The sequence below is a fragment of the Girardinichthys multiradiatus genome, chromosome X (genome assembly GCF_021462225.1).
Source record: "Girardinichthys multiradiatus isolate DD_20200921_A chromosome X, DD_fGirMul_XY1, whole genome shotgun sequence".
Taxonomy (NCBI): Eukaryota; Metazoa; Chordata; class Actinopteri; order Cyprinodontiformes; family Goodeidae; genus Girardinichthys; species Girardinichthys multiradiatus.
This window is the reverse complement of record NC_061817.1, coordinates 20,740,565-20,752,836: the sequence shown is the minus strand read 5'-3', so window position 1 is coordinate 20,752,836 and position 12,272 is coordinate 20,740,565. Positions and strand designations below refer to the sequence as shown.

General features: G+C 39.4%; 1 protein-coding gene across 1 annotated transcript in view; it reads left to right on the top strand.

Moving 5' to 3' along the window:
- Positions 1-4,850: 4,850 nt before the first annotated feature.
- The window catches only part of LOC124862695 (testis-expressed protein 2-like), a 48,211-nt gene continuing 40,789 nt past the window's right edge, over positions 4,851-12,272 (top strand). Inside the window, exon 1 of the mRNA XM_047356758.1 lies at positions 4,851-4,878. The gene's annotated coding sequence lies outside the window, so the exon portion shown is untranslated. The remainder of the gene's footprint in view (positions 4,879-12,272) is intronic.

The following is a 12,272-nucleotide window of genomic DNA, read 5'->3' as shown; positions in this document are numbered from 1 at the left end:
CCATAAGTTTGCAGCGGTCCCATATTCTTTTTAGATGATGGATTGAAGAGTGCTCTGTGAGATGTTCAAAGCTATGGTGGATGTTTTCAATTCAATTCAGTTTATTTATATAGCGCCAATTCACAACACATGTTGTCTCAAGGCACTTCACTTTTATGATCTAACTTTGCTTTAAACTCCACAACTTTATCATTGGATTGTCTGTTGTGTTTCTTGGTCTTCGTGATCCTGTTTGTTCACTAATGTCTAACAATCCTCTGAGGCCTTCACAGAACAGCTGTATTTATACTGAGATTAAAGAACACACAGGTGTACAGTCTTTACTAAATAAGAGTCTGTTAAAAGCACAGGATTTTATCTAAATGTTTCAGAGTAAGGGGGATGATTACAAATCCCTACCATGACTTTTTGAATTTTTACTTGTTGAAAGTTGAAAAGCAAATTTTTCTCTCACAACAATTATACTTTTGAGTTGGTTTATCACATAAAATCCAATTCAAAATCTTTGAATTGCGACGTGAACAAATCCAAAAATGTTTTAGAGGCTGGATTTCTTTTTTAAGGTACTTCAGGTTAAATTTAGAATTAACACAGAAAGTAAATTCCTCTTTGCGTCTTGATCGACACGATTCTCAGCAAATAACAGACATCCCCGAGGGTGCCCACCTCCTGTTATACGACTATTACACCTTGAGACACAACACTAAACCAAAACACAGAAATCAATTCCCCTGAAACCCACCTTTAAAACAAAGAGGCTCAGGAGAGCACAGGAATGGCTCACCTGCACAGTAAGACAGGTTGAGAGAGTCACCTTCGGGGTATGTACAGGAGGGGTCAGCGCTGGGATGTTTCTCTGACTTTGTAAAGTTGGAGCAGGTATAAGGTTTCTTCTGACAGAGAGATGAAGCTCACACTTTGAACTGATTGTGGGAAATCTGGTTTGAAGAATAAGAGGATAAAGAAGAGGGTGGAGTGGTAAAGGCTGGATAATCTATCTAAAGAAGAGGTGAACAACTCAGCCCTTGAGCAATGTATGCTCAGAGAAAGATCAGGAATACACTTGGCAGTCTCACTGTAAATTTGGAACATTGTATGTTTTTAATCCTCATTCAGCTGCATTAGATCATATTATTTGAGAAAACTGAGATTGGATGGTTTGAGGAAAAAAACTTGAAGGAGAATGTTTAAATACGTTTGTCACAGTATGTTGGAGTTTTATTGGACCAATTTGCAGATCAGAGCGAGGAAGCAGCATAGTGACAAGTTTATTTTGAGCTAAACAATCACTTACAAGATTCTCTGATAGAGTTGCAGGCAGGAAACAAAAGCTTGGTTAGGAAACACAACAGGGACCGGACAGGTAGCAAACAGTAGAATCCAGTGGCGAGGACAGAAAACCAGAGAGAATAAATGCGGAGGGAAGAGGAGAATGGACCAACGAACTGAGGGATTTAATCAAGGAGAGAACCTGGTGCAGCTAGTGTGAGAGAGACTGAAGATAACTGCAGGAGAGTGACAAATTAACACTGATGAGATGGGCGTGCAGGGAAGTAAAAGAAAATATCTAAGTGAACAGAAACAAGTAAACAATGAGACTACCAAAAGTAAAAACAGGGAGAAAACAAATCTATAAGAAAATACAAACTAAAACATCTAATCGAGGAATCCAGGAAAGTAACAAATACCTAAACAACAGAAACTTATAAACATGAACGAAGTGACATAAAAGTGAAGACTATGGCAATGTAGAGAAAGGAAACAGAACTCACAACCCCAAACATAGGCAGATCATGACAACGTTCCTTTATTTGATAACATTGTTTTATTTTTACTGTAGATTTGTAGAATTTCACAGAACAAAACAGAACACAGTCTGCTTACTAGCTGTTATAGTCAGGGCAAAAAAAAAGTTACACCCTCTAATGATTTCAAGGTTTCAATCTATAATCTCTGCACTCTAAACAAAGCACTGAACTTATTCAAATCCTGCCTCAACTGTACAAACCACAAAACTACACATAATATTCATTGAAGATGAAGAGCCCCATTTCTTTGAAGAGGTCAACCTGGAAAAATCGGAAAGAACAAAATTTTCACCCCAGATCTGTGGACATAAAAAAAATCAAATCTGAGAATTTAAAGTGGATATACTTAGTTTTACTTTACTGCATTATCATGTATTTCATTGTGTAGCAGTGTATGACATGATTGTTGTATTGAGAACATATCATTTATGCCTGCATGAGCATTAACTTAAAAAATGAACAAGCAGCATTTGGTCAGCGCCGCTTCGGCCTGTGTCGTGACCGCGGGTGTCCTACGTTGCCGCCTCCATGTCCCTGCAAGCCAAACCATCCAGTGAAAAGTCTCTGTGTGGGAAACGATGTGAGACCAGTTTGTTATGGGTCTTCTGGCACAAGTTCAAGTGGATTAGGTCAGGAGGGTCAGAAAGGGACCTTTCAAAGTGAAAAAAAGTGACTCTTTGTTCTCAGGAGGGGGCTTTGATGATGTCACTGTATGACCACATAGTATCATTGGGAACCCAGAGTGGATTAATTATACCGACGCTGGTATAGTTCTGTCTTTCTATGTGAAAATTATAGTGTTTTAAACTTTTTGGCAAGAACTGAAACTGTGAGGTTTGGCCACGCCCCCTAGACCTGTTCAAAAACTCACGATTTTGATCTTTTAATCAAGCATGTGTCAGGGTCTGGGCTGTGTTTGTGTTTCTGACTGGTGCGCATATCTACCTTGGGTGGAGTATGCCTCAAGTTCACACATTTCCTCTGCCACTGGACGTTCACCTTTTGAGGTCTCACTGGGCTATCAGCCAGCCCTGTTTTCTGCTGATGAAAGAGAAATCACTGTCATCCGTCCACCAACATGTCCGCCACTGAAAGATCATTTGGAACACAACTGTCCAGAGCCTCCATCGCACTGCAGATCAAAACAAGCATTTCGCTGATCGCAAACGCAGACCTGCACCGGAGTATCAGCCTGGTCAAAAGGTTTGGTTGTCGGCACGTGATGTGCCCCTTAAGTCCATGTCAAGGAACCTTTCGTCTCGTTTCATTGGTCCCTATGAGATCGAGACAGTAATTAATCCGTCTGCTGTTCGTCTTTGCCTACCTGCAAATCTTCGTATCCATCCTACATTCCATGTCTCCCAGATCAAACCAGTGGTCTCCACTTCTCTCCCTACAGTGAGATTTTCGTCCGTTTCGTTCTTGATTACATCATCAATAAAACAGTTTTTATTTTACTTCCTCCTCCTGAGTGTTCTCTGTATGTGGGTCAGAGCTATTTTGAATATAATGACACCATGCCTCAAGGGCATACTGACCGAATTCGAAGACGATAGCTTAAAATCCCTAGGAGTTTATCAAAGTTCCACATGTATGAAATGTTAGAAATGGCCAAACGGTCCATTTACAAATTTGATAGCGGGATTAAATCTGGGATTTTAACCTGGCTGATAAAAAGTAATGAGATTAAATATTTTTCAGACAACGAAGAAATGTAATAGAAAAATAAATGTATACCTAGCAACGGTTCTTGCAAAGGACTGATGGTCAAAAATTATTTAAGAACAAGAGAAGAAAGAGATAGAGTTTATGGAACGCTTTTGCATTATTGGTTGACTGACTGACTGACTGACTGACTGGTTGGTTTTCTTGACTAAAATGCAGCAAACAGGTCATGATACTACTTCAATGTCTGTCTTCATTCATCCATATTATTTTTTCAGGTCTTTCTACTTAGTTCATTAATTTACCCATTTATTTTATTGATATTCAGTGTTTCATATTTTCATTTTTGTTCATTACTTTGTTCTGTTTTTAAACCTGTGCTAATTTTTAGACATAGGATAGATGTAATAGAGCATGAGACATAATTCAGTGGATCAAACTTAGAGCTCAGTATTTGAACAACACTCGTTTTTGTGAATCTCCATGAATTTTTGAGCTTTTGAAATTTTTCTATTTTCTTTAGACATGATCTCAAAGTGACTGGAGACACACAATGCCCCATCCTCAACAACTACATGAAAGGTCGGTGTTGCAAGCCTTGTGAGGTAAGTATTTTCTACTGAAATGTCAATAATTTTATGAAACCTGAAAATGTCTAGGAATTTCTGGGAAATTTTAGAATTTTGAAAATTGTAAATGTATAGGAACCACACTCAAGGTTTTTTCACTAACAGAAATTTAATATTGAATCAATAAAAATGCACTAAGTGTAATATTATAATAAAATCAAAATGATAAAACTGTCCTTATGACTGAAATATCATGAAACCCCCTTACTTGAAATGAAAGTACTGTTTTCACTTCAGGCTCTGTACAAACTAAACAAACAAGGCATGAGAATGTTAATTAGAGAGCTATAGAGATCCTGGTAGGTGTATTATGTTACCGGTGGAGAGAGCCAGTCTTGCTTTCCCCCCTAGTCTTAAGGGGGAGCATTTCACTCTCAGTATCTTCAGAGTGGTATCAAGCTCTCTATCGAAATTAATCTCATAAATGTCAAACCTTTCAACTGGAGAACATCTTAAGTTTTCAAGTTAAACATTAAAATATCAGTGATTGTTTAATCCTGCTCAAATAAAGCTCTCTGTGAAGGCAAATTAACAATAATTCCACGTTTTGCAAAGTCAGTGTGAACAAGGACACGATCTCGGGCTTGCTTTCATTAGAAGTATGAATTTCTTTCCCTTTGTGATAATTGCTCCATTTGGAGCCATGCTGACAGGTTTGGACCTTGGAGTGTAAACACAGAGATTAAAGAAGCACACAGACAGGGCTGTGGAAAACAAATATGCAAGCTATGAGCTGCGGCTGGGTGTATGCAGGAGTGAAGCTGGATCCCACATGGGTGAGTTTACACTTATGTTCAGGCGTTTATGCATGCGTGTGTGCAATCCAAGCGATGTTTCCAGCCGTCCTGCCCGTAGGTTTGTTCTGGTGCTGCATCCCTGCTGTGTGCGCCAGAAGATAGAGATTTCCATGGCCAGAGGCCTGCCGATGGCGCATACATGTGTCAGCCATTACGGCAAATTAGAAATCCTCTGCAGCAATGGATGAATGTTCCACTCCTATTTTGTAATCTCCAGGATGAAGGAGAAGCTGTCACCTATTTGTAATTACCTACAGAACCCTTGGAGCCACTGTAGCAGCTCTTTAAAATCACTGCACAAGAGAAAGTAATTTTGCAGATCCAAGGCTGCACTTTCCTATAACATTATTACAATACATTAAACATCTAGAATTAAAAATCAAGTAGATTCCAACTGACTTGTATCAAATATGACAAATAAATGCATGATAGTGCTTTGCAGAAGTCTTTGTATAGTACTTCTTGCAATGTTACAAACACAAACTCCAATACAAATTTGAAAAGTGGAAGAAAAAGGATATTTTAAAAACAATTATTTACAAACAAAAATCAGAAACATCACACGAGTCAACCCTGGAACTACATTCTGTGGCAAATACAGCAGCAGGTCTCTTGGTATATCTGTCTCAATCACCTTTGCACATCTTGAGATGGACAGTTTTGCTCATTTGTATTTGAAAAAATTAGCTCTTGCCACAGATTCGCAATTGGATTAAGGTCCAGACTTTGACTGGGCCATTCTAACACATGCATATGCTTTATCTAAACAAGGGGTCTTCAGCCTGCAGGGCTGCATGTGGCCCTTTAGCCCTTTCACAATGTCTATTTAACTTCAGAGGATAAAAATAGCCATTTTGTTGTTTTTCCCTTGCAATACCTGCACAGCATCTCCACTGCAAGACTAAAAGATGTGAGAAGTAACTTTTACTTTAAACATATTTAGCTTTATTCCCATTAGGTTATATGTTGTTTTTTTTTTTGTCCTTTTTTGTTAGTATGAAATTCAAGAAGAGGTAACTGTTCTCTTTTTAGAGAGGTTTGTTGTTTTTATTCTAAAACCTAGAAACAAAAAGGTTAAAGGAGAATAAATACTTTTGCAAAGCCCTGTAACTTTTTGTGGATTTCCTCACCTTTAGCTGATTATCTAAAGGAGGTTAAACACACAGAAAAACATTTTAACCCTCATATTGTTGTGTCTCAGCTTTGGCTCTTTGAAGAAAGAACAGATGCCACGCTCTCTCTCTCAGACATGAAAGATGTTTAACAGCCAGGCCCTCAGGTAGGGAGGATTTCAGAGGACAAAGGTGCACAACAAAGCGGCTGCAAAACCCCACCTCCCCAACTTTTCTCAACAAACTGAGTTATAAAGACGGATAGATGAAGGGCTGAAAAACATCGCTCTGATCTCTCCATCCACACACACAAAGCTGCTTCCTGTTCTCTTCCCACTCTCAGTCACTTGCGCCCTGCCACCTTCGCACAGGTGCATTGAAGGCTTCATCTCCATCTTAACTTTTAGACTTTCATGCTTGCCCTGCAGCTCCATGAAGACATCACTGAAAGGATCAGTACAGCTGAGAACAGAAAAGACATGCACAGAGTTTGTGCAACACTCTGAGTGGCCTTCAAAGCAGACCGACATCATGCCTCGGAGTGCAACATGGAAGTAATTTATATATGTGGAAGAGTTTGCTGGCTTTAATTTTAGCTGTTTGAATTTTATTTTGGTTTTATTTAAAAAGTATTTCTTTTATATAAACAAAAAAAAAATCATCCTTCTCCAGCAGCAAATAACCAGCTGCTGAGAACAGTTTTCAATATGTCTTTCATCTTAACAATAAAAACCTAAATACCTTTCCAGAGAGCATGTCTATACAGGAGCATCGGATTTTTTCAAAAGTGTTTACTGTTTCCCTTTGCTTTATCGTAGCAGAAGGGCAAGATGGAATCCAAAGGGAATTAAAGTCAATGACAATCATGTCCTCGCATAAGCCACAGACCGTTTGGGAAATGCCTTCTTTTCTAATCCGCAGCTCTGCGATGAAAAGTGTGGGATTTGGTGGTTGGCTCCAAAGTGGCGTTGGGTGTGTTAGGAAGGGTGGAGGAGTGAGGGCAGGGGTGAGGGGGGAGAGGAGAGGAAGGGGGGCTTGTATGTGTTTGTGCCTGCGTGATAAGTGGGAGAGACAGAGAAGCAAAGTTGAGGACGAGATGTTCAAGAGGAGGTTCTTGTCATTAGCTAAGTATACAATTTCATGCCTCCGAGCTCAGTTAGGGAGCGTTTTAATCATGTAGATGTTGGTCTGACAAAAGGTGCAAAGGTGGAGCAGGCATCTCAAACTGAAGCAAGCATCTGACAGCCATGACTTTGGGAGTCTACAGTGCATTGGCAAAAGGATTTTTACACTTTGAACTTTTTCCACATTATATCCACAAACTAACATCTTTTATTGGGGGTTAATGTTATAGACCAACAAAAAACTGGTACATAATTGGGAAATACAGGGCAAATCTTAATAGCGTGGCACATATTTGTATCCCGTCCCATTACTCTGACACCCCTAAATAAAACCAGTACAACCAATTGCATTCAGAAGTTGCCTAATTAGTAAATAGACTCCACCTGTGTGGAATTGAATCTCAGTATAAATCCAGCTGTTCTGAAGACCTCAGAGGTTTGTTAGAGAACATTAGTGAACAAGCTCTGGAGGATCTGCGGGGATCCCAAGCACAGGTGAGAATATGTCAACAGGACAACAATTACTCAATATCCTCTACAAATCTTACCATGGCAAGAGGAAAGCCATGTATGGAAGACAACGGATACTGCACATCACCCTGAACATGGTGGTGGCAGCATTATGCCATAGGGATGCTTTTCAGCATCAGGGACATTGAAGCTGGTCAGAGTTGACGGGAAGATGGATGGAGCTAATGGCAACTAAGGGAACTAGGGCAATCATGGATGAAAACTTGTTAGAGACTGCAACAAACTTAGGACTGGGGCAGACATTTACCTTCTCAAATGACAACTCCAAACATATAGTCATACAATGGAATGCTTTAGATCAAAGCATATCCATGTGTAGGAATGGCCTAGTCAAAGTCCAGACCTAAATCCAATTGAGAACCAGTGACAAGTCTTGAAAATTGATGTTTACAATTGCTTTCTGTCTAATCTGACTGAGCTTGAGCTATTTCACAAAGACAAATTGACAAATGTCAGTCTCTGGATGTATAAAGCTGGTAGAGACATATACCAAAAAGACTTGCAGCTATATTTGCGGCAAAAGGTAGTTCTGCAAAGTATTTACTCAGGCCACACTCTATTTAAAAAATAAAAACATATAGACACAGTAATGGTTCATTCCTTGTCAAGAATTTAGCAACATATTCCATGCATCAATTAGAAAAGGACAGTTTAGGGTTATCAGCAAAAACAAAAACAAAGTTACTGGACTGAACATATAAACAATTAGCCAAAGTCGAGAGTAGAACTTTGAATGGCCTTCAGAAAGCTTGATGAACTATCAAGACCAATGTGAAAGAAAACAAGAAAGCTAGGCTCTTTGAAATGAAAACATGAAGTCACTAGGAGTGATTTAAAACTTTTGCACAGTTCTGTACATATATGCATGTGATTACAGGGGTCTATTCTTCCATCCTGCAATCCTATATATGGTTTTTAAGTGACATGCCTGTGGGCTGCTCCGTATGGCTTCCTTTCATTGAAACTCCTCGTCGTCTTAAATGTTGATTGCCGTGACGTCAGCTGAAAACCTCAGTCCTGCCTTTTATGTGTCGCTGTCACCATCTATTTCCGCCCGGCGAGCAAAAAACAACTTTCTTTCCATTGCTGTGAATCCCCAACGCGAACCCTCACATTGAACACTGAGCTTCTGTTACTTGGGCCAGAGTCTCCACCCAAGTAGGGACGCATGATAGTTTTTACACTCTCCCAACATGTGTACAACAACTAAAATGAGCCAAGATTCGTGTGTACAATGTTGGCAGAATGCCGCGTAATTTCACTGGGTCCTACGTATTCATTAATGTAAACAAGTCCAGCCTGGTTTCTGTAAATAAAAACACAAACAGCCATCAGATGGGTGTTAACAGAGCGTAATTACTGGTGTAAAACCACAGCAGTTTGTCTGTCCGCTCTTTGGAGTTTCCCATGTTTTTCGAATTCCAATCTGTCACTGTAACTGTGAGAAAAGAGAGCTGTCATTTTTAAAAAGAAGAGAGGAGGAGGAGGGAAACATTTCTCCTGTCCATGGGCTCACAGTTGAGTCAGTTCTGCTAAAATAGGATCACCTGTCCTGTTAGATCCTGCAGGCCAGAGGGAGTCAGTGTGTGTGCAGCAGAAACAGGAGATAGGCCTCTACCCTGTGGGATCTTTCACAGGAATGTGAATTTGTGTGAGACCCAGATGAGCAAACCAGCAGCTCGGGTGGTGGAGGTTGTTTTGGCCGAGAGGGACAAGAGCGAACCAAATATGTGACTTAACAGGGGGGAAACAGACCTGCTGTGAGATAAATGAGGGGTTAAAGTGGGATATTTCACTTTAAGGTTGGCCTGCTGATTATTTTGAGTAAGATGAATCAAAAGTGATAGACACTTTAATTGCTTTGACACTCACAGGTCAACATAAATTCATCACCGTTTGTTCTCTCGAAACGTGTAAATACAGTCAGAGGTGAAAAAAATGTTCTTCCTAACAACTACAGTGCAAGTAGCAGATACAGTTAAGACAAAAAACCTATAATTGTAAAAAAGCAGTAACTTTTATATTTTAAAAGAAAATTAAATAGAACCCTTCTCCCAGAATGAAGTAGGCTAAAAAGATTGCAAAAAGCAAGACTTTGTGTCTATTTGAAGAAATTCAAGAACAGATAAGAAACAGGAATTTTTATCAAAAGAACCCAAAACATCTAAAGCACAGCAGACCTCACTGGCCTCGGTTTCGGTCAGTGTTCATGATTCAATAACAAGAATGAGACCGTAGGAGAGCGGCAAAACCACTGCTGGCCAAAAAAAATATATTCCACAAATATCTTGATGCCCCCAAAGACTTTTGGAAAAAACTTTGCATGGACTGATAAAACAAAAGTGGAACTCTTTGGAAGGTGTGTTTCTCATTACATTTGATGTAAAACTAATGAGGCATTTTAGAAAAAGAACATACCTAGAGTCAAACATAGTGGTGGTGGTGAGATGTTCTGGCTGTTTCAGTCAGAGCTATACAACTGGACTTATCTGAACCACACCAGCAAGTCCACCTTTGGATGGCTCAGAAAAAACGAATTAAAATAAATATTAAGGTTTTTGTGCGGCCTATTCAAAGTCTTTATTTAAATCCGATTGAGGTCCTGTGGAATGAGCTTAAATAGGTCATTCATGCGCAAACACCCTCCAATGTGGCTGAATTAAAAGAATTCTGCAAAGAAGAAATGGCCAAAGTTTCTCCACAGCAATGTAAAAGATAAATCCATATGTATTACCTGAGCTGTATTGAATTTGACTGAATTGCTAGGTCTTTGTGCCAACTTGGATCCAAATGTAATTTCACAAGTTAACGCAGGTTCATCGTTTCTTTAGTTGTGGTAATATAATATCACATATCCGGTCCTCTCTCTTCAAAGCGTTACCACAACCTCATTTTCTTGTTGGCCTAATAATCATAAAAGGTTGTCAAAGGGCTTCATTCCTGTGGGAACATCTTCTGAGTCGTCTTCCTTTTCAACCTTCATGCCAGTGGCAGCGCAGCACTCAAAGACACATAACTCGTCCTCCCTTCCCGAAGCGCTCATCTGGTCTCACTTTAAGACTTATGAGGTCTGTGATTTTTGGGGACACGACAGAGCTCCTGGTCCACATGAGAGAAGGGAAGCTTTTCTGAAGGCGAGCCCAAAACTGTTTCAAAGTTAATACGGATTCACTTCCTGCAGTAATTGTTACAGATAGGCAATGAAAAGGATTGACTTCAATGTGTTTAATGCTGGCAGTGTTCTCTGCTTGATAAGCAAATAAAGACAGACTTTAGAGTCACTGTGCAATGAATGACAGGTAAGATTATGGGGTATTTGATTTATTTGGAATGGAAGGATATAAAGAAATTGCGATGATGATTATTTTTGATAGGGAGGAAGATGAATGATTTAATGCTGTTGAGTTTCTTTAGAAACCGAATGTGCGTCTCTCAGTTGCACAATGTAATTGCTGAAGGCCATAAAACTCAAAGGATATGTGGAAATCCCCTGATTTAACAAGCATCCACATATGTCACAGCAAATGTTTTCTTGCTTCTGAATTTACTATTTAACAAAATGCATGTTCATTTAAAGTAAAATTCAATTCAATTAAATTCAGTTTATTTATATAGCGCCAATTCACAACACATGTCGTCTCAAGGCACTTCACAAAAGTCAGGTACATGCATTCCAATTAATCCTAATCATTGAACAGTGCAGTCAGATTCAGTTATTTATCTATTTTTTTTTAGTCCCTAAGCAGGTGGAGTTTAAAACATTGTCTTTCTTCTGAAACTTTGACACCATGCAGTGTGAAACACAGAGTCAGAGCACCTCCTTAACCCTCATTGAACACCGGGAGTGATGTAGATTATAAGGCAGCGATTGGCTCGTAATCACTGAGCAGTTTAAAAAGCTCAAGCACCTCCAGACAGTTTTCTGCACAGAAGTTAGCAATCAGTATGAACCAAAGGAGCAATTTCTGCTATCAAGACCACCCATCGGAGGGTCTCTGTGGGGATTTGGAGGGGTCACGAGGTCTGCACAGCTCCATGTTTATGTGTGAGATGCAGGTTTGCACAGACACTAAGTGGAAAACGTAAAATGAAACAGGGTAGGAGCATTTCCTGACTTCTTTATAAAATGCCTTGCAAAAGTATTCACACCCATCAAATTATTTCACTATTTACCACATTACAACCATAAACCTGAATGAATTTTAATGAGATTTGATGTGACAGACCAAAGAAAGGTGTAATAGAAGGAATTCATTTTCTTAAACAAAAATCTCAAAAGTGTAGCTACATTTGTTTTCAGATCTTCTGTGTCAAAACCTTGGACAACAATATGCTGCAGTTCCAACTGCAAGTATTTTGAGGTATGTCTTCGGCAGCTTTGGACATCAAGAGACTGAAATTTATGCCTATTGTTCATGTACAAATAGCTCAATCTCAGTCAAACTGTATGGGGAGCTTCTATGAACAGGGTTTTTAAGTCACAGAATCTAATTAGGCCCGAGCAGGAAAACTGCAAGGGCCTATTGTAATTGTAAGATTTCTTATTCTTTCTTTCTTCTTTTTTCCGTTGCGTCTTTGCGGGGCAATTTGGGGACTTTGCCATCCA